The 21,784-nt window shown below is 41.8% G+C and overlaps 1 pseudogene; it reads right to left on the minus strand.

The window, feature by feature from the left end:
- Positions 1 to 1,426: 1,426 nt before the first annotated feature.
- On the minus strand, positions 1,427 to 19,486 carry LOC140233338 (uncharacterized; annotated as a pseudogene).
- Between the last annotated feature and the right edge of the window lie 2,298 nt (positions 19,487 to 21,784).

The raw sequence follows: 21,784 nt of genomic DNA on the forward strand, positions 1-21,784 counted from the left end.
ATAAAAATTCCAGCTTTATATTTATACATATCAATCAACTGCAATATCTTTAGGGATAAAGAAGTGGCTGGGTATGGGCAAGAAAGGTGGCATGGGAACTGATTTGTATTGCACGTTTTTGAAGCACTAAAAGTCTTTGAATGTAACATTCATGAGCATTGCCCCAAACAGTTATTCCATAATACAAATGAGGTAAAATTATAGCATTACAAATTGATTTTTAAACAGACTTTGGGAGAAAACTTTGTTTATACATTGCACCAACATTTTTTTTTTATAATCTATTGCAAACAAAATTAATATGATTCGACCAATTCAATTCATTATCTACATGAACTCCAAGGAATTTCAGTGAAGACGTCTGCATAATTTGAAAACCGCACATGTTAATGCATACAGTGTCAATGTTGCATTTTTTTCTTTGAAAATATCATAAAATTAGTTTTTGATATATTAATTGATATCTTATTAACTCGCAGCCAATTTGTAACATAATGTAGTTCCTTACTAAACACCTCCTGGAGAGAATCAATATTATCATGAGACAAAAATATACTTGTAGCATCTGCAAATAGAATACATTGTAAAATATTAGAAACATTGGGTAAATCAGTCATATACAAAAGAAATAAAATAGGCCCGAGGATCGATCCCTATTTTGTTCTGTGGTACTAGTACATGTCTATGGTAATTGCTTGTTGTACAGTATAAAATAATAATGTAGATCATGGTGTATGGCATTAGCATGGTACGTGCCTATGGTGGACGCTTGTTGGTATACCATTATGGTGTAGATATATGGTGGATGGTGTGCATATCAATAGGCCTATACGTCTGGCAGTTAGATGCGTGTAGTAGGGTATGCCAATAACCTCATAATGACAAATGGTGTGGATACATATTGAGAGATATGTCGGCACCTGGAGCTTTATAGTAGATACTTGTTCTGTTGTAGATGATGTAGATATATTATGATACATGGTGAGTGGCATGCATAATGATACATCTCCATCGTATATAGATGCTTGTTCTACTATGGTTTTTCTCATGATGAAGATATCTAATGGTAAGCGGTACGTACATGATGGATGCTTGTTCTATTCTCATGGTCGGACATCCGGGTATTTTGCGTGTCACGGGGTCATGGATAGCGCGAGCGGTGGAGTGAAAACAAACCGTAGTCTATAGTCGCGTGAGCCTGGAGTGGTAACGCTGTACGTGTTTTCGGCCGGGGCACCCCGCGAGCATAGCGCTAGCTCAAGCTGTACTAATGTAGCTGTGTGGACGGCAGGATTAGGCCCTAGGCCTACCCTAAATTAGGCCCTACCCTAAGTACTATAGTACTAGCGTTAGGCCTATCCCTACCTGAAGTTTCTATGAGGTACTAAGTAAGCGTAGATCGGGGTAGGGCCTACTCAAAGAGGTTCTACTGCACATCTGGCCATTTTGTCAGGTCGTTGATCCAGAGTCCTGCAGCGATTTCATACGGGCACAGGTCCAGTCCGGCTGCCTTCATCTTGGAAAATACCGGGACCGATCGACAGGATCCAGATTTTTAGAATATTGCTGGCAAGACATGATGCATGTATCTCATAAATGGCACAAATGACAAAATGAATAATGAAAAACAGTCCCCATGTGTATGTCGTCAGCGTGCCGGCCGTAGAGTTGCACATAACTTATAGGCGTCGCACATGCACAGCATGCAGTATGCGCATTATGCAGGCTTAGCGCTTGCAAGCTGTTTGTTTTCACTCCAGTCAACCGGAAGTGACGTGTAGCCGACCACAAGAATAGTATACCAGATAAAATGGTGTAGATATCTTGTGAGTGATATGACTTTTACTGTACAGCTCTATGGTATAGAAGGCTGTTCTGTGGTTTACATAATTGTGTAGTTATATGTAGAGTGGTATGCACATGGTACAATATATAGGTACCTATGGTAGATGCTTGTTCTGTGGTATGCCATATTGGGAGGGCGTTTGTTAATACTGAAGATATGCATTGAGTGGTATGTACAATGTAGAGAATGGTACAGCTGTATGGTTGTTCTATAGCATGCTTATAACTCAAGTATTTTGTAAAAATAATGAACCTATACTCTATATAGACCTACTTTGCTAAAGTTGTTGAAAAAGCAACGGAAACCCACAGACTTTCATTTAGAGAGACAGGAGACTACACACTGCACAGAGACACATCAGCGGGAGAGATCAGCGCTATACGGAATCAGAGTTCCTGGACTGACATGGCAGATTATAACAGCGCTAGGTCTAGACCAAGTACCAGGACCAGTACCACCTTGAAAGCGATCTGGATCTGGATCTGGATGAATACGCTGAAAAAGTCTGAATTTGAAATTCGTTGTCTGAATCTTCTAGATTCAGACAGCGGTTTGACGATGTTCCTCCCCTGGACCTATTTACGGGATGCGTGCAGAAGTCTGAGTGGTCCGAGATCTTGGTATAACCTTTGATAAGCACATCTCCCTTGCCAGCACATCCGCAACAAGTACAAGACAGCTTCGTTGTGATAGCTAGGATTAACAGAATCCACAAGTACCTCGACGCTTCTGCCACAGAAAAGCTTATCCATGCATTCGCGTCATCTCACATTGGTTATTGTCACAGTCTCCTAGCTGGTTTTCCCCAACCCCATATTGCACCCCTTCACGAGCCATAACACCGCCGGCAGACTAGTCACACGTTCCAGGAAGTCTAAACACATTACCCCAATTATCCAGTCATTTAATTGGTTGCCAATAAATGAACGTGTCATCTTCAAAGTTCTTCTCCTAGTCTATAAAGCTTTTCATAACCAAGCCCCTTCATACCTACAGAACCTAATCTCTCTTCGATCCTCATCAACTTCTTTGACGTCTAGACGTCTACGCTTCCATGCTACTGCCCATCTTCAACTGTTACCCGAACCTCGCATTAAAGACACGCTACGGAGAACGCTCATTCGTGGTTATAGCACCCAAGCTTTGGAGCAATCTACCCATTCATATACGACAAGCTCAAACAGCAGAATCGTTTAAGGCACTTCTTAAAACTCATCTTGTTCCATATTGATTCCTTCTCTAAGTTCATGTGCTGAGTGTAACCCAATAATTGTACGTGTTTATTAACTGGTAATTGATTTATGTCATGTTATTCTTTCTTGTGTTTTGACCTGTCTCTTATTCCTCATTTTTTCATCTTTCCTTTCGTCTTTTCCCTGTACACTTAGAAACAATGCATTAAAATGTAATGTAATGTAATGTAATGTATTATTATTATTATTATCATTATTGTTATTGTTATTATTATTGTTATTATTATTATTATCAACAGAGTATCACTCAGCACTGTGGTGTGATGTGCAGCAAATCACAACGGAGGTGACGCTGGAGCGCTTCTATGTATCAAATTTATGAATCTGTTTAATATCGCTCGGCAGACCATTCCAATCCTTGCTGTTCTATGAAAGAAGGAGTTGGCGAGAGCAGTTGAAGAGCCGTGTGAAATATCAGGGTGATAGCTCCGGATTGCCATACCTCTCGGTGCTTGAGTTGGGTCGATATAAACCTCGAGCTTCGAAACAATGTTGCCATGTTTTATCTTGTGAAATGTCGACAGCTTGTATGAGCTTACGTCGTTCTGGAAGTGGGTGGAGTCTAAGGTCCTTTATCATTCCGAAGGCGGAAGACTGCCATTTGTAGTCATTACAGATGAATCTGGCTGCTCTATTTTGTTCTGCTTGAATATTCTTGATGTCAAGCTAGTATCTCACCAATGGAGACGTCTCCGCGACGTCTCCAACTTTAACAGTCGCAGCAGTCGCGGAGACGTCTCCAACATGAAAATGTCTTGCGGTCTCACAAAGGAGACGTAAGACGAGTATGTATGGCAGGTGTCAAAAAAAAGAAAGAAATATGAGGGAGCTGTTGCAGGATCACCTGAGTTGATCTAGGCAGGATGTCAGGACACAGATGGGTCACGTGGTTTATAAAGTAGGTCAAACAGCGTCAAACAGAGTCGCGCGCGGAGACATTGCGGAGACCTCTCAGCAGTCGCGGATATGATTAGTCTCCGCGACGTCTTTGAGATGTCTCTGAGACGTCGCGGAGACTTCGCAAAAAATTGAACATGTTTAAATTTCTTGCGACTAATCGGAGACTCTGTAATTTCTAGGAGACGTCTCGGAGACGTCGCGGAGACGTCTCTGTAACTAGCAAAATCTGGAGTCGCCAACTAGTCGCGAATTAGATTCAACCCCGAGGAGATACCCTCTGTACGTTTAATCAAAGGGTCCCACACTGTACAGCAACACTCCAAGTGGGGAGTCGCATGCAGGTACGGTTCTGCCGGCAGCAATAACCGCGGGAAAAAAAAAAAGAACTCGAGTGCTGTGGTAAATTTATGGTTGATCTATACCATAGTATAGTTGTATGATGGTTCTGTGGTAAATGGATGTTGTTATGTGGTAGATGTATGGTAGTAATATGGTAGATGTACAGTAATATGGTAGATGGTGGTTATATGGGAAATGTATGGTGATTATGTGTTAAATTGATGGTTTATGGTAGATGTATGGAGATTATATGGTAGATGTGCAATTAGGCCTATATGTTAGATATATGGTGGTTATGTGGTAGATGTATGGTGTTTATGTTATAAATGTATGTTGGTTTTATGGTGAATATGGTGGTTTTATGGTAGATGTATGGTGTTTATGTGATAAATGTATGGTGGTTTTATGGTAAATATATGGTGGCTATCTGGTAGACATGTGGTGGTTATATGGTAGACGTGTTGTGGGTCTGTGGTAAATAGATGGTGTTAATTAAATCATGTCTAAACTTTTATTAAGACTACTATAGGGACGAATTTGTTTTCCATTTGCATGATACTGAGAAGCTCTACATAGTCTGCATTCATGAGCAATCCAGGTGTTAGTCACGTGTCATATAGTAAGGGAGCGAAATTTCTTTCAAAGCAGTGGCATGTAATCCTGCAATATTGAATCTGCAATTTTCAAACACATAGTAATACAGCTCGAACAAAAGACGAACGCATGGTGAATTGTGGAATAAGCACTTGTCACATTAGGCGTTTTCACATCAGCCCGATGTTTCGAAATAGCGCGCTATTTTGCTGACTATTTTCTGCGAAAAATATCTCGAGCTTGGATTTTTATCGGGCTGATGTGAAAACGCCTATTAGCGCGCTAGTTCGCATTAATTATCCTGCTATTTCGGAAATTCCCGAGTTGGACTCGAGAAATTTTCTCGATCAGTTAGCGCGGTAATTTGTATTCACATTATCAAATGCGCGCTATTTCGTTATCGGGTTAATTTCTCAAGTTAGAAAATAGCGCGCTATTTCGAAACATCGGGGTGATGTGAAAACGCCTTATGTAATTTTGAGTCTGCTTTGCTCTATGGTCATGCTGACTGTTTAGTGTCCATCATGGTTACGTGATGACAATAATTGTGGCATGTTTATTGAAATTGGAGTGGTCTTAGAAATCTATACAGAATAATTCTTTGAATAATTTGTTATTCATTCTTATCAGTCGAAATCCGCTTATTTTTTAAGAGAGTACGCCTGTATAATACACAGAGTTCTCAGTTCTCATTGGAAAAGTTGTCTTTCATCTCATCAGTACCGCAAGCTGTGTGTGTTTGTTTCTGAGGTCGTTTGTTTTGCAATAATGTATCTGAGAGAACTCATTGAAAAAATTGCCTTTCATCTCATCAGTACGAGCTGTGTGTGTTTGTTTTTCAGTTCGTTTGTTTTGAATTGATGTATCTGAGAGTTCTCATTGGAAAAAAATTGTCTTTCATCTCATCAGTACAAGCCGTGTGTGTTTATTTCTCAGTTCGTTTGTTTTGCATCAATGTATATCGATTGCATGCATTCTCTATCTCTCTTCACGACGTTGAATGCGGGTTATCTCCTTTTAGGAAGACGCGGTTACATAAATCTATAGAGAGAAACATTTCATATCCATAACAGCTAAACGACTAATCGGGTTGTTCGGATATAGTGCCCTTCCACAGATCCTGCTTAGCGGTACATCACTGGTTATGAATGTTCCGTTGATATAACATTTTCGGCTCATGATATTATACGCATATCGATCGCTTTGAACAGCAAGGAAATAAACCGAGGCTGTTGTTGATCTGAAATCTGAAACTATACGCAGAGTTTCAAATTTGGAGATCGTACGTCTTTGTACAGTTGTTTTAGGGATGCACTTGCATTTGGAAATTTGTAAACATAAACCCGTATGTGCTCCACGAGAAGTGTGCAACATTACCGTTTTATGATTTGTGTTGGTAACCCCGATAGACGAAAATATCGTCCAGACTGATTTCCTCTATCAACTCATGAAAAATAGTTTGGCTAGGAGCGATGCCATTCCCGGTGAGAAAATTAATAAAAACGTTCATGTTGTATTCATTTTTGTATAAATGTTTCTGCAATGTTCTTTACCCTGTTCTGCTATCGGCAGTTAACCGTAACTAGTTGGATAAGTTGAACAAAGCTGCGAATAATGTGTTTCAATGTATAAGTTATATATCCACCAGTACGAAATATAAGGTTAAAAGGCAATGAGGTTAATCGTTTAATATCCGATACTAAAAATTATCCAAAACGGTTTGTAACATATACACGCACTTTTAATGATTGAAGATGTAATTTGAATCGAAATGCGTGCATGTTGAAAACAATTGAAATAATACACTGTACTCTGAAATGTTTCATGTATCACTGCTGCAGATGCTATGTGCTGCTCATGTTCTATTGAAATAAAATGTCAACATTGTTGATGTTCTCCCGGAAATATAGTGCGATATTCGTTTCTTCCACATTTTCATTTTTTGGCGGACAGTCAAGACAACTCTTGTTTCCTTGTCATGGTTGAAGAAAGGTAAAGTGGACAAAAGAAAGAAACAAAAGATACTACAATTCTCTTTGAACATCTAATGACGCCCATATTTTCTTTAAGGAAACTAAAATTAGGGCATTTACATATTGGGTTACACAGGGATGATGGATAGTATGGAAACTTTGGTGAATAAGAATAACTTTGCTTGTACTATTCACTGACAAATTGTAGATTTATGCCTGAGCTATACTTATCTAGAGAGTACTGTTGACATGACATAATAATATTTTCTTTAATTTGGTCAGTACGTTACTTTACTCTGAGGCTGCGATACAAGACAATCCTTTTATCAAAAACATACAAATACAATGAGGCACTTCCAACATATATAAACAGACATACAATCATACATATTATATATATATATATATATATATATATATATATATATATATATACATATACATATATATATATATACATGTATATATATATACATATACATATAGATACATACTTTATATTTATATAGATATATTTATTTAGACATATGTATTATATGTATAGATATATTCATATATATATATATATATATATATATATACATGCAAAAACTTATCATTGTCTTAGTATACACTATACACTGACGAAGGTCTGGGACAGACCGAAAATTTTGTAATAAAAAACTTCTTCATGGATCCATGGCGTATTTGAGATTCTTTCTTCTTATAATTACAACATTCGAAGTGCAACACGTGAAAAGTCCCAAGATTATATATACCGGGTGTCCCCAAAAAAGCGGAACGGTGGGTTTTCAGTACCTTGCGCTCTAAAAGTTTTATATTTCTTGACGTCATTAGAAAGAACATCTCCCGCAGAAGACAATGATACCAAAATCATTAAATTTGGTTTAGTACCTTTTAGTTCACGCTAATTTCTGTAAATGCATGCAGTCATTTTCAAATTTTTGCGACTTATGAGATAATAATTTGGGTGCGACGAGCGTTCCGTACGGTGAATTGTGTGAGCTCGTTGATCCATGTCAACAAAAATACAGCTTTCACATTGGGCGCGCGCGCACACACACACACACACACACTGTTTGTTTTTTTTCCTGGCCCGCGTCCAATGTGAAAGCTGTATCTTTTGTTGACATGGATCACCGAGCTTACGCAATATTCACCGTATGGATCGCGTGTCGGGCTCAAACTATTATCTCATGAGTCGCAAAAATCCGGCGAACATATATACCGGGTGTCCCAAAAAAAAAGCGGAAGGGTGGATTTTCAGTACCTTACGTTCCTCACCTGTCGCTCTTTGTCTATACCATTCGATAAAAGAGAGAAAATCATCGTTTTAAAATCAATTTTCAAATCGGGTCAACCCGACCCAAAATCGAATTACAAGCGCGGGCTATAGCTACGTACATTGTACATGTAACACGTACGTGGACCGGAGCTAGCGAGCGTTATACGCATGCATACGGATTACGGTGCATTTTCATTTATTTTTATGAAAGTAATGGACTAATTGGAACGAAATTTTGCACAGGTGTTACTGCAATCATACCCAAACTCCATGCTAACTATGAGACCAATTGCTGCAGGTTTACAAAATTAAATGTGGGCTAATACCTTTAAGGCGGAGTCACGTAATCAAATCATACATCCGGTCATACAATATAATAATCTTCTGAGCTCATAGCTTACACATATCTCCCGAATTAAATGACTGGTATTCCATGCATAAAATACTATCAACCTTCTAATTCCAAAACTAATAACTCTCAATAGTACTCTTTTTGGCTTATAAACTAACTACATGTATATAAGTAACTAAATAACTAAACACTTCTCACATTATTAGCCTATGGGACGGCGTGGGCGTGTGGCTTGCCACAACAAATCATATGCCTGACCACAATGTCGGTTCAGACTTCAGTTCGGTTCAGTCCAAACTCGTGGTTCCGGTTTATCGAATTTAATCAATGGGGAATTTCATGATACTGACTTTGCTTCGCGAATCGCCGTCCTCCATTTATAGGGCTCACACGGGTAAATAATTCCCCATAGAGACGTGTGTTAAAATTCAATTTTCAAAATATTCTGTAAAATAGCTGGGAGAAATGAGGTGTTTCATCTTCACTAACCTGGATAAGTGAGATATACCCTGTCATCCATCAAATTTGCAAGGCAGGTTCTTCTGTTCAAATTCTGTCCAAGGGTCCGCAAAGCAAGACTACGAGTTCTTGTCACTCAAAAAATCACCTATTTTCCGTACACGTACCCAATGAAATATAGTCCCCTCAAATTCCATCAGAAAAGCTTTCATCTCCCAACCAAAACGCAGTTTGTAGAGGAATTCATACTCAATATCTACAGCTATTCAGTTTTTTTGCCAAACTACATCATTGATTTTTAATAATTTTTTCCCTATATATGGCGACAGCCTTGCATCCTTGGACACGGCGAACGCGAATCGCTTGAAAAGTATGTCAGGGCGACAACGACGTCCTTCGACCGGCCAACCGCGGTTTAGCGAAGGCGACGGATCCAGCCCCGTATAACCGGCGTTGTTGTGGAGGGGGTGAGTCTCGAACTCGGCGCTATTGGAGATCTTTTGGAACACTCGTTCAGGCCATGGTTGCTTACCATTGGGGCAGCATATTCGTTTCTGAAAGTATCCTTCGTGAACAAGACGAGCTAATGAGCCACAGTACATCTATTATCAGCAGATTGCCTACAGGGAGTATATCCACACCTTGGAAGATGCAAGTGAAGACAAAGAAGTGTCATTTGAAGACTGTTATGCTGCAAGGTCCAATGAATGTTCTCCAATTCCAATTGTTCATCATCCTGCATTTGGAGCTGGTCGTGATGGTTGACGTGAGAGCGATTGAGAGTGTGAGGTCGACTTCTTGCTGTATAATGAGGCCCTGTCCAAGATCGTCCCTTCGCTCTTCGCCCTAGACTACAGTATACACACTACTCGAAATGGTTGCCGACCTTGAAAATGGCCACCACTTTTGTCAACGGTCGAATCTGAGATGTAATGTGGACGGTAAAACTACTGATGTATGATTTATAATACCATAGAAATTGTTGCCACACCTGGAATTGATTAAACTTATATCATATCAACGACTATCAAGAAAGCGATAACTATGATTTTGAAAATGAACGTCATTTTTCTCAGAAGTCGAATCTAAATGGCCCTATAGGCCCATCCAAAAATCACCAATGGGTCAAAGTCTACCCGCATACACAATAACCACATATGATTGCTTCACCAAACCACAGCTCCTTCAGCTTTTTGCTGTAATATCTACCAGTCGCAGAAAGCTAATTTCTTACAACAGCATTTTGCTCTTTCTCGTTTTCAGGTGTGTCTCCGTCTTGTACTCTTTTGCAGTCACTCTCATCGTTTTCTCCTATTTAGCCTCTTCCTCTTCCACTTACTTTTATTCAATTCAATTTTATTTCATTTTCTATCAAGAACATAAAACATCGGGTTTTTTTTTTTGTATCAGAAAATAAGGTGCGTAAAATCATGCAGAATGCTGCGTTTTCACCTCTTTTTATTTTGCGTTTTCCTCCTCTTCCACTTCCTCATCATCATCCCCTTCCTCATCTTCCCCTTCCTCATCATCCCCTCCTTCCTCTTCCTTTTCCTCATCTTCCCTTCCTCTTCTTCCCCTTCATATTCTTTCCCTTCCTCTTCTTCCCCTTCCTTTTCTTTCCCTTCCTCAACTCTCCTTTCCCCTTCTGCCCAACTTTTCCTCAGGACCCTAATTTACAAAATATGCTAGGATAGCAACTCTTACTGGAATGACAACTTTCCATAGCAACAGCCAATCAGGAAGCTGGATTCTTGTCGATACCATGACAATTGCCTTTCCAGTAAGGTTGGTATCGTGTCATTTTTTAATGAAATGGAACCCTGATTTACCCTTTCCCTCTGCTCTGCCTTCTTCCTTTTCTTTTACTTATTCGCCTTTTCCTTGTTATGAATGCCTAATTTGGATCCCAGGACACACAGAGCCAGCCCAGACGACGAATCGATCCCAGTTCCCATCACTTGTAACTCGACTTCATCTTCGTTATACAGGCACCTAGTGTTAAACGCTAGACCAAGTGTTAGAGCAAGAAGGCCGCAAACGAACTTTGTGGCGCAGACCTCCGATTGGCAGCCTAGGGCAATCGCGCAGTCGTCTATTAAAGACATGTCGCATCCCAAGGCGGTTCCCTTACACTCGATGGAGACATCGGGATTGAATTCCTTCTTCACCTACCCAGTTCCGGCTTTAGCAGAGAGAAGAGCCTCACCACAGCAGGATCCTTTACAATATGCAGGCTCTTTTGTCACAATAGGATAGTCATCCTGACCGTAGTTGCCCCCGGCCTGCTCCTTGTTAATAAGAAAACAAACACACAAAAATTATTGATTGCTGAAAACATAATCTCATGAATACATACAAATACGCATGCAGTATACCCGCTAAATAATAGACATTTTTTCATCAGGGTTTTCACTTTTCTGCTTTCCCTCTACCAGTTAAAAAGAAAAAATCCCATGTCGGCTCCAGTTCATCCAGATTTTACATTGACTAATGTCTTATGTGTACATTGTGCATGTACATGGACTCTGCTGACACTACTTTTAAGTTACCCCAATTTACCTTGATGTTCCCTTACGAAAAAGTCCTGTGGTACTCCTGTGGTAATTACCACAGGACGGTACCACAGGACAGTACCACAGGAAAGTACCACAGGACAGTACCACAGGACAGTACCACAGGAATTGTCCTGTGGTATTTTGGGACATACCACAGGACAGTACCACAGGAATTCCTGTGGTATTTTGGGACGTACCACAGGGCAGTACCACAGGAAAGTACCACAGGACCGGTACCACAGAACAGTACCACAGGACAGTACCACAGGAATTCCTGTGGTATTTTGGGACGTACCACAGGGCAGTACCACAGGAATTCCTGTGGTATTTTGGGACGTACCACAGGGCAGTACCACAGGACCAGTACCACAGAACAGTACCACAGGAACTGTCCTATGGTATTTTGGGACAGTACCACAGGTCGATCAATACCACACAGCATTACCACGGGGCAGTACCACACAGCATTTCCATGGTACCACAGGAGAGTACCACACAGGATAGATCGAAAAAAAAAAATCTGGGAGAATTTTAGCCACATATCAAGGAATATTCCTGATAGGTGAGTGATGGATTTCAGGACAAACATGGCTCTACTTAATAACCTATCCTACTCCTAACATATAACCTCAAACGAGAGTCTAATGGCCAAGTGCCAATCTAGTCCTATAATAGATCTATATAGTCATATTCTATTCCTAGGTAGCCATCGACCGTATCAGTACATATATATAAGGCCGTCTATCCGTAAAGCATTAAGGCATGGTTACTAACTCGATTATACTTTATTATCAAGATATGAAATTACACATTCATAACAATATCTATGATATTGGGATTAACATAACATAATTTGACAATCTTTCATAAAGTTCAAAGTAAGTTCCATCATTAATACTTTGACTTTTTAAGTCATATATGTATTTTCTAAAATCTAGAGTGCTTTTTATGAATATTCATGAGCTATGTAAAAATTTGTACCACAGGAGTACCACAGGAGTACCACAGGAGTACCACAGAAGTCCTTATGAAATTTTTCATGCTTTACATCAGCACTTTCACTAAATAGGTAATACTGTAGGAGTATAGGACAGGATAAGTAATGGCAAATCAATTGTTATAATTAACAGCATAACTCATCTATCAATTAATTGAGGAATATTAATATGTGCTTTTTTGTTTGTATTTTTGTTATAAATTTCAGTTGATTCTGCCTTACAATTTTCCTGTGTGGTACTCCTGTGTGGTACTGCTGTTTGATATTCTCCTGATGTGATAGTCCTCTGGTATAAAATGTTAAGAAAAAAAAAAGAATATCCTGTAGCATTTTTCTGTGGTACTTTCGAATCTAATTTGCTGTGTGGTACTTCTGTGTGGAATAGCACCATATTATGATTTTCCTGTGGGATTTTGGACAGTTCCTGTGGTACTCTCCTGTGGTATACATCGAAAATTACCACAGGAATTCCTGTCGTACTGTCCTGTGGTACGTCCCAAAATTCCACAGGACAATTCGTGTGGTACTGTCCTGTGGTACGTCCCAAAATACCACAGGACAAGTCATGTGGTACTGTCCTGTGGTACTATCCTGTGGTACTTTCCTGTGGTACTGTCCTGTGGTACTGCCCTGTGGTACTGTCCTGTGGTACGTCCCAAAATACCACAGGACAAGTCGTGTGGTACTGTCCTGTGGTACTATACATCCTGTGGTACTGCCCTGTGGTACGTCCCAAAATACCACAGGACAAGTCGTGTGGTACTGTCCTGTGGTACTGTCCTGTGGTAATATCCTGTTGTACTGTACTGTGGTACTGTCCTGTGGTACGTCCCAAAATACCACAGGACAAGTCGTGAGGTACTGTCCTGTGGTAATATCCTGTGGTACTGCCCTGTGGTACTGTCCTGTGGTATGTCCCAAAATACCACAGGACAAGTCGTGTGGTACTGTCCTGTGGTACTTTCCTGTGGTACTGCCCTGTGGTACTGCCCTGTGGTACTGCCCTGTGGTACGTCCCAAAATACCACAGGACAAGTCGTGTGGTACTGTCCTGTTATACTATCCTGTGGTACTTTCCTGTGGTACTGTCCTGTGGTACTGCCCTGTGGTACGTCCCAAAATACCGCAGGACAAGTCGTGTGGGACTGTCCTGTGGTACTATCCTGTGGTACTTTCCTGTGGTACTGCCCTGTGGTACGTCCCAAAATACCGCAGGACAAGTTGTGTGGTACTGTCCTGTGGTACTATCCTGTGGTACTGTCCTGTGGTACTGCTCTGTGGTACTGCCCTGTGGTACTGTCCTGTGGTACGTCCCAAAATACCACAGGACAAGTCATGGGGTACTGTCCTGTGGTAATATCCTGTGGTACTGTACTGTGGTACTGTCCTGTGGTACGTCCCAAAATACCACAGGACAATTCCTGTGGTACTGTCCTGTGGTATGTCCCAAAATACCACAGGACAAGTCGTGTGGTACTGTCCTGTGGTACTTTCCTGTGGTACTGCCCTGTGGTACTGTCCTGTGGTACGTCCCAAAATACCACAGGACAAGTCGTGTGGTACTGTCCTGTGGTACTATCCTGTGGTACTGCCCTGTGGTACGTCCCAAAATACCGCAGGACGAAGTCGTGTGGTACTGTCCTGTGGTACTGCCCTGTGGTACGTCCCAAAATACCGCAGGACAAGTCGTGTGGTACTGTCCTGCGGTACTATCCTGTGGTACTTTGCTGTGGTACTGTCCTGTGGTACTGCTCTGTGGTACTGTCCTGTGGTACTGCTCTGTGGTACTGTCCTGTGGTACGTCCCAAAATACCACAGGACAAGTCATGGGGTACTGTCCTGTGGTAATATCCTGTGGTACTGTACTGTGGTACTGTCCTGTGGTACGTCCCAAAATACCACAGGACAATTCCTGTGGTACTGTCCTGTGGTATGTCCCAAAATACCACAGGACAAGTCGTGTGGTACTGTCCTGTGGTACTTTCCTGTGGTACTGCCCTGTGGTACTGTCCTGTGGTAAGTCCCAAAATACCACAGGACAAGTCGTGTGGTACTGTCCTGTGGTACTATCCTGTGGTACTGCCCTGTGGTACGTCCCAAAATACCGCAGGACGAAGTCGTGTGGTACTGTCCTGTGGTACTGCCCTGTGGTACGTCCCAAAATACCGCAGGACAAGTCGTGTGGTACTGTCCTGCGGTACTATCCTGTGGTACTTTGCTGTGGTACTGTCCTGTGGTACTGCTCTGTGGTACTGTCCTGTGGTACTGCTCTGTGGTACTGTCCTGTGGTACGTCCCAAAATACCACAGGACAAGTCGTGAGGTACTGTCCTGTGGTACTATCCTGTGGTAAGTCCCAAAATACCACAGAACAATTCCTGTGGTACTGTCGTGTGGTACTATCCTGTGGTACTTTCCTGTGGTACTGTCCTGTGGTACTGTCCTGTGGTACTATCCTGTGGTACTTTCCTGTTGTACTCTCCTGTGGTACGTCCCAAAATACCAAAGGACAATTCATGTGGTACTGTCCTGTAGTACTGTCGTGTGGTATACGTCCCAAAATACCACCGGACAATTTGTGTGTATACTGTCTTGTGGTACTGTCCTGTGGTACTTTCCTGTGGTATTGTCCTGTGGTACTGCCCTGTGGTACATCCCAGAGTACCACACGAGCCTGTGACACAGTACCACACAGTTTCTGTGTTAACACATATTTGTGTGGTACATTGTGTGGTACCAACCAGTACCACAGGGAGTACCACATGAGCCTGTAAAACAGTACCACACAGTTCCTGTGGTAACATTTATTTATGTGGTACATTGTGTGGTACTGACAAGTACTACAGGGAGTACCCTACAAGCCTGTGGTACAGTACCACACAGTTCCTGTGGTAACATTACAAGTGTGTGGTACATTGTGTGGTACCGACAAGTACCACAGGGAGTACCACAGGACTTTTTTGTTAGGGTTGGGCATAAAGTAGGGCCTGAAACTTATTTACCTCTGTGCATCCTCTTCGGTCTTGCAAACATTCCTCTTTTTTTTTGTTCTTTTGGCGCTACTATTCACATGCAAAGGGCTAGAACATTATGGGACACGGTTGAATGTATGTTTCCATGCCTTCTCTAATTTTGATTTGAAGGGGTTTACACGGTTGCTATTGATGGCTTCTATGCAGTATTACGCTGTTCTAGACTTTGACTACACGATGAGACAAATCCCTTTGTCATGATTTTGAGTTTGTGTGAAGTTTTCTGAGCTTAAGAATGTGACTTCTCGTCCTTGAATAGGAATGTTGCTGAAGAAATCTGGGCTATACAAGTCGTCAAGGCCATTTCAGATCTTAAAAGTCTGGATCATGTCTATTCTGTGTCCACTGGCGTAGCCAGGGGGGGGGGGGGATGGGGGCGGTCGCCCCCCCCCCTAAGATTTGGACCGGGGATTTGCGAGGCGGAAAAAAAAAGAATGCGTGCATACTGTATGCATGCACATGAAGCGGGTCTCCTTTTCAACCTTTCATCAAATAAGATCATAATTTTATGAACATTTCACTCAAAGTGTACACCAGATCGTTGAATTTCAATTCAAATTATGCACAATTTCTCGTGCTTGGAGGGGGTATCCCCCTCCCAAACCCTCCCCTCTGTGCCTCTTTCCCTACCCTTAGTACACTTTTTAGATTTACACGAAATTATGAATAATTCTGAGTGCACAAGACTTATCACTTATATTATTCCGAAAACTCAAAGTTCCCTCATGTACAAGGGGAATTCCCCGTTTTAATCGACCCTTTCCTCCCTCAGTCCCCTCCCCACATCAGTTTTTTTTTTAATGACTTCCCAAATATGCCATCAAATATGCGTATAGGAGATATCTCAATTTCAACCTTAAAAAGGCAAAAGCTCCATCGTAAGGGAAGGGTGGAGATAACACTCGCCCACGCCTTCTTCCTGCTCGCCCGCCCCTCCCCCCCCCCCCCCATGCATAGAAGTAGACTGTGGCTACGCTTTGAACATAAACAGTTTTCCAAATATGACACAAAATGTGTGTACCAAAACGTTTAACTGCAATCAGAAAATTATACAGAATCTCCTTCCACAGGCTTGCTACACTTCTCTTCTGATTGAAAAATTTCCAGATATTCCAACAAAAGTGTGCGCCAGATTGTTGAATTTCAGTTCAAAAAGCTTCAGCAAAACTGAAAAAAGGCTCCCTTGAATATGGGAGGGGTATCTTGCCACCCTTCCATTGCTTGTTACCCACTTTAGACTTAATACATTTTGGGGAAGGACAATTTCCGAATTTTCCACAAAAAGTGTGCTCCAGATCGCCTTATTTCAATTCTTAAAACGCAAAAGCTCCGCCGAGCGGGAGGGGGGAATCCCCCTTCCCCTAAGCTCTTCCTCACTAGATGATACACACAGATGATGCACATTCGGAGCTAAAATTCCGTGATTTTAACACTTCGACGAAAAAGTATTGCACCAAAAATTTGCACCAGATCGCTGAATTTAAGGTCTGAAAATGCAAAATCGCCTTCGTGTTGGAGGGGAAATGCCCCTATATCTACACCCTCGTGTGCATGCTCTTTCTGTTTGATTGCTGAGCAGAAAGCGTTCATGATATTCATTGTAAGAATTAATACAAGACGTTTATTTAACTAATACCATTTTATAGCCACAATGTTCAATAATAATCGACATGAAAATATTGTATTGCTACCTCAAACAAGTGGGACTGTTTCAAGTCGATAAAACACGCAAAAACAAGCAAAAACATGCATCAAATTGCACCATTTGCAACATCAAAATGCAAAAAGTTCTCACCGTGGGAGGGGGACACCCCCCTACCACATCCTCCCCGTCCCCCTCGCTCGCTCCGCTCGCTCTGGCTCAGTCGCGTTCATGATATTCAGAGTAAGAATTAATACAAAAAGTTTATTTAAGTGATACCATTTTATATATATCATAGGCAAATTGTGCAATAATAATCTACACTAGAATGTACTGCAACCTTAAACAAGTGGGACTGTTTCAACTCGTTAAAACACGCAAAAACATGCATCAAATTGCACCATTTGCAACATCAAAATGCAAAAAGATCTCACCGTGGGAGGGGGGACATCCCCCCCCCCTCCCACACCCTCCCCTCCCCGCTCGCTCGGGCTCAGTCGCGTTCATGATATTCAGTGAAGAGAATTAATACAAGAAGTGTATTTAAATCATACCATTTTATAGGAAAATTGTTCAATAATAATCTACATCAAAATATACTGCTACCTTAAACAAGTGGGACTGTTTCACGTCGATAAAGCGCGCAAAAACATGCATCAAATTGCACCATTTACAACATAAAAATGCAAAAAAGTTCTCACCGTGGGAAGGGGACACCGCCCCCCCCCTCCCACAACCTCTCCCCCCCCCCCACCTCCCCCTCTCGCTCCGCTCGCTCAGGTTCAGTCGCGTTCATGATATTCAGTGTAAAAATTAATGCAAGACATTGATTTAAATGATACCATATTTTAAAGCCAAATTGTTCAAATGATAATCGACATGAAAATTGCTACCTTAAACAAGTGGGACTGTTTCAATTCGATAAAACGCGCAAAAACATGCATCAAATTGCACCATTTACAACATGAAAATGCAAAAAGTTCTTACCGTGGGAGGGGAGACACCCCCCCCCCACACCTCCCCCCCCCCCCCTTGTCGCTCCGCTCGCTCGGGCTCGGTCGCTTCGCTCCCTCGCAGACTAACCGCCCCCCCCCCCCGGATCAAATCCTGGCTACACCGTTGTCTGTGTCCCCTAAAAGACAACGTTGGGAGTTTCCCTAGTCGTTCTGAATGTGTACATGACCTCTTGTAATGTAATGCAACATTTCCCGCTTGACTTCGCCTTTCAATAGACAACGCTTTCTGGGCTTATTTTCACTTTATGTCTGAATCGAAACGAATAGCGTTACAACAACAATCGCGTCTGGAGGGACTGTATGGCAAGGCTCTTTTACTATCTAAAATATTTTCTGATATCCCAGATTACATTTTGTGATATCATAAAATCAAATTTCTGATATCACAAAGTCAATTTGTGATATCAGGAATACCCAGTAGTTAATCACGTAAACGTATTTTTGATATCACAAATTCAATTCGATATAAGTATTATTTACATTCATGATATTAAGAAATCCATTTTGTGATATCAAAAAAAAAAATCCAGTCTGTGCTATCACTAAGCCGAATTTATGACATCATCAATTAACATGGAATTTCAGCACTCGTCTTGTGAAAAAAAAAGTCACTTTAGCGTTAGTTTTGTACATAAATTCAAATGGGAAATTAAGCGTTAGTTTTGCGCAGAAATATGACGAGAATTCGAGCATTAAGGCCGTGTCATAATTTTGACTACCCGGAGGTCACCTTAGATGATCCGCATATTATGACAGCACATGACGTGCCAAGTCACTGTAGAGGCATGCTAGCCTGGAAACATTAAACAGCACATTACTTGAATATGAGACCATTCTGAAGCAAATAATTTTCACACAACAATATAGATACATAATTTACTCTTAAATGAATCCCACAATTATTGGAACAATCATCCCCCAGCATTCCCATTGATTCACACTGATCAGTTACTAGCCATCCCCTTTAAGCAATAACTGACAAATAATATTCACATAATTACTTACCTAAAGCGAATCAAACAAAATCAAACAAAATTGCAACTTATCACGAAATTATGTAATGATCTGTTGCCAGTTTCTTTTTTTTCCTCTCTCTCTCTCTCTCTCTCTCTCACCCCTTCCGAACAAAATGCACTCATGGCAGATCATACCTGAGGATATGAATTTCTCGCTGGTTGAGTAGTCACAGCCTGTCCGACATATCTGTCCCCGCTGGTTTCTCCACGCCTTTTGTTGCTTTCCATTGCTATTGTCTTGTTATATGGGGCTCGTAGTGCACAAACTGCAGCCCTGTGTCACCAAATATATCAATGTCAGACTATTGATTGATAAATTGTCATCAAAATACTTATTGATCGTCTCGTCAACGCTGCAAGCTAAAGAGATACTTGTAAGTTCTTTTTTTAGGTTTAAGTTCACTGGTATTTATGTCCAGGAATCAATGTAAGCAAAAATAATAATGCGACAATATCATGCTGGGGCGCATCGCTAAAAAGTCAATCAAAATATAAGTAACAAATAATATTCGTATCAGGACAATTACCCCCTCCAAATGAATATTGCTTAGTGAAAAGGTAAGAGTAAAGATCAGGGTTAGGGTCAGGAATAGGATTAGTACATTAGGGTTAGGTTTAGAGTTAGAGTTGGTCTAATAACCAGTTAGTCTAGTCATCCTTTCGTCCAATTACTGTTTGGTCTAATTGTTATTTGGTTTAATTACTATTTGGTCTACAGTCAATTCGTCTAATAATAGCCATTTGGTCTATTTTTGGTCTATTATGAGTTAGTCTAATTCCATTTCGTCTAATCATCAAATGGTCTAAAATAAAACCAAATTTGTCCAATATAAATTTGGTGTACACATCAATAAAAAGGGCCCACCCCCCCCCCCAAAAAAAAAAAAAAAAGATAGCCCAGTTGGTCATATAGACGAAACGATGATTGGACCAAATGGTACCTGATTAGACCAGGAGGCTGGCTATTAGACCAAATGACAATAAGATCAATGGTTATTAGACTAAATGGGTGTAGACTAGACTAAATGATGATAGACAGAGGCTAGACCAACTGGGCATACAATGGACCAAAATTAATGATGTGTACACCAAATTTATATTGGACAAATTTGATTTTATTTTAGACCATTTGATGATTAGACGAAATGGAATTAGACCAACTCATAATAGACCAAATCGGTATTTGATGATATAAATTGGTGTTAGACCAAAAATAGACCAAATGGCTATTATTAGACGAATTGACTGTAGACCAAATAGTAATTAAACCAAATAACAATTAGACCAAACAGTAATTGGACGAAATGATGACTAGAGCAACTGGTTATTAGACCAACTGATATTAAACAGTCTATTAGACCAACTGGCTGTAGACCAAGTGGTAATAGAGTGTAAACCGATCCGGACGATAGCCTCTTTGAAATGGTTGTTTGAAGGTTAAATATAAATTCAAAACTCGTCTTTTAATATTACATGAGAAAAAGTACCAACGCACCCTTTCGGCAAAACCGGGGGGGGGGGGGGGAAATTTGGACGAAGGGTGGGGTTCCAGTCAACGCGACGCGACCCAACGCTCCCAATGCACCCTTTCGGCAAAACCGGGGGGGGGGGGGGCTTTGGACGAAGGGTGGTGTTCCCATTAACGCGACGCGCCACCACCCAACCCACCCTTTCGGCACAAACCATGTAACGGGCAAGGGTAGAGACATAGACTTAGACCCCGTTTACAGTGCGAGGCTCGGCCGCGGCCGAGCCGCGGCCGAGCCCAGCCCCGCTTCAGTGTAAACGCGCAAAAGGCCAAATGCGAGGCCAAAATTGGCCTCGCATTTGGCCTCGCTCTGGAGGTGGTCTCGGCCGCGGCCGAGCCGCGGCCGAGCCCGGCCTTTTCTTGGTGTAAACGCCGGGCTCGGCCGCGGCTCGGCCGCGGCCGAGTCCGGCCTCAATTGCGCGGCCGAGCCTCGCAATTTTGTCCGTTTACACTGCTGGGCTCGGCCGCGCTTTTGATTCAAACCTTTCAATATTTTGTCGTTGTGGCGCTCTGCTTGTGAACAAATGCAATTTGGTATTGTCTGGTTTTCAGACCCTTTGCCAAATAAATTCCGTGGCGACGAAGTCGCCGTTCGGGCAAAGGCCTTTGCCGAAGGAAAGAATCCTTTGCAGGACAAAACCACCTTAAACTATACTAGTTTTCGACGTTGAGGGGGTTAATATCCTGAATAGCGAAAGATACAGGCAGAGGGTTTGGAAGCCAGACTAAAATTGGCCGCGCAATTGGCCGCGCATTTGGCCCAGTTTGCGTTTACACCAAGAAAAGGCCGGGCTCGGCCGCGGCTCGGCCGCGGCCGAGACCACCTCCAGAGCGAGGCCAAATGCGAGGCCAATTTTGGCCTCGCATTTGGCCTTTTGTGAGTTTACACTGAAGCGGGGCTGGGCACGGCCGCGGCCGAGCCGCGGCCGAGCCTCGCACTGTAAACGGGGTCAGAGACATAAATATGGGAAACGTGAACACGGACTTACATAACAATA

The sequence above is a fragment of the Diadema setosum genome, chromosome 9 (assembly GCF_964275005.1).
Source record: "Diadema setosum chromosome 9, eeDiaSeto1, whole genome shotgun sequence".
NCBI lineage: Eukaryota > Metazoa > Echinodermata > Echinoidea > Diadematoida > Diadematidae > Diadema > Diadema setosum.